At 40.4% G+C, this 2223-nt stretch overlaps 1 long non-coding RNA gene across 1 annotated transcript; it reads right to left on the reverse strand.

The window, feature by feature from the left end:
• Positions 1 to 1072: 1072 nt before the first annotated feature.
• LOC107655470 (uncharacterized) lies at positions 1073 to 2217 on the reverse strand. Its single transcript, XR_001630437.1, has 2 exons — positions 2015 to 2217; positions 1073 to 1564 (listed from the first exon to the last, which is right to left on the reverse strand). It is a non-coding gene; the product is annotated as an uncharacterized LOC107655470 (long non-coding RNA).
• Between the last annotated feature and the right edge of the window lie 6 nt (positions 2218 to 2223).

Below are 2223 nucleotides of genomic sequence, written 5' to 3' on the forward strand. Positions count from 1 at the left end.
TTTGTGACTGTTACATCATCAATACACTTGGTGATGTAGGCAGTGAGTCTCTGAGAGTGTGAGTCTCTCACACTCACACACACTCACTCACGCACACACACACTCTCTCTCTCTCACACTCACACACACACACGCACACTCACACACACTCACTCACTCTCACACACACACTCTCTCTCTCTCACACTCACACACTCATGCACACACACTCACTCACTCTCTCACACACACACACACACACACACTCACTCACTCTCTCTCTCACACACACACACACACACTCAGTACAGTAGCAGGAGTTTCTCCTCATGTCAGAATAATAGTGTGATGATGATTAATCAAAGAAGAGTCCCAAATGAAAACTCTCTTCATCTTTTATACACATCAGGTGCATCATGGGACGCATTGAAACTGATTTGCTGAAACAAATCCAGCATCAAGACGTTTTTAACTAAAATACATAGAGTCCATAATCCATAATAACTCTTCCTCCAGTGAAAAAGTGCATCTGCTGTTGTCTCTCACATCAAAATCCAGCCACATATTTGTTTAGAGCTGTTTAAACGCTGCTTGATCTGTGCAGATTTCTCTCCTGATTCAGACCAGAACACTTTTTTCACTGGAGGAAGTTATTATGGATTATGGACTATGTATTTTAGTTAGAAACGTCTTAATGCTGGATTAGTTTCAGCTTTTGTCTTCTCCAGATGTTAACTGATGGACTGGAGTGCTGTGGATTACTTGTGGATTATTGTGATGTTTTTATCAGCTGTTTGGACTCTCATTCTGACGGCACCCATTCACTGCAGAGCATCCATTGCATGGCGTTTTTTTCCATGTTAAGATGAACCTGCATCATTTTCTTCATACAGACACTGACTGAATAACTCGCGCAGCATTCTTCATACACTTCTCCAATTTTATTTTAAAAATCCTGATTATTTTGAAGCAGACACAAAGAAATAATACGAGAGTTTAAAAACACAGTTATTAGAAAGAGCGGCGGCTGATCCGAGAGCAGAATGAGCTTTACTACCTAATGATCAAAGCGTCTGATAAACTACAGAAATAAGTTTATAACATTTATACAAATGAAGGTTATTCCAAATCAAAATGACAAAGATTATAATATTGTTACATGTGGTATATAAACATTCAAACTTTACAAAATGTAATAAATGTATCTGTTAAAACTACAGAGGAAAAGAGGTAAATACCTTTAAAAGAACACAGTCCTCACAGCGTTTGTACATGAGACGTGCAGAACAAAACAAGCGTGTTTGAGCACAAAATGAGACGCGTGTAAAAATATCAGCGCCTAGAGAAGTCGAGACTGCCGTCACACATCACAGCTTCACAGACAGCTCTGAGATCCGATCCGATCCGCTCGCCAGATTCAGTGTTAAAGCTGCTGTCGGTCCAAACGCTGAAGTCCTGCTCCTCTCAACAGAAACTGCTGGTCACATGACTTCCTCTTCCTGCCGTCTGTGACACGTCTGTTACGAGGGCCAATCACATGAAAACACTTCCATCTTCACCCCAAAATAATGCTAAATCACATTTCCTGTCAAGAAAGTGAAGCCTAATTAAAGATTTTTTTGCAGTGACGTTATTTTCATAAACACATTTGTGCAAAAACTGATATTTTTCTCTCATTACTGTAAGCACAAATACTGTAAAGATGTATTTAAACCAGCATAAACTGAAGGAAGTACAAGAAATACTACCAGAATGCATAATTCAAATAAATGTCAAAAAAATATATCACAATAATGAGAATTTAGGGGTTAAATGTGTCATTAAAACAGCTTAATTATTTCTGAATGTGAAATCGGGTTTGTTTTGTGGTGAATATGAGTTTACTATGTATTGAGATGAGAGTTTAGGATGCAAACGCTAAACGACTCGCTACTGCTGCTAACGAGCACAGCTCAACCCGTCTGTGAGGAGCGAGGTGTGACGACAGCGTTAAAACAGAGAGATGAGGAGGAGCAGAACACAAACACACACTGACCTTTGACCTCTGACCCCAGTCTGTCCTCGCTCTGAACACAGCCAATCAAACACAACCGAAGACGTAAACCGTGAACAACTCAAGTTAAAATCTGAACAACACAAGAGAGAAACCTGCAGGTGAAAGGCAGCGGAGTCTCCCTCGTCCGGTGTGTGTGTGAGAGAGAGTGTGTGAGTGTGTGTGTGTGTGTGTGAGAGTGAGTGAGAGAG

Source organism: Sinocyclocheilus anshuiensis, unplaced genomic scaffold, assembly GCF_001515605.1.
Source record: "Sinocyclocheilus anshuiensis isolate Anshui unplaced genomic scaffold, SAMN03320099.WGS_v1.1 scaffold1116, whole genome shotgun sequence".
NCBI lineage: Eukaryota > Metazoa > Chordata > Actinopteri > Cypriniformes > Cyprinidae > Sinocyclocheilus > Sinocyclocheilus anshuiensis.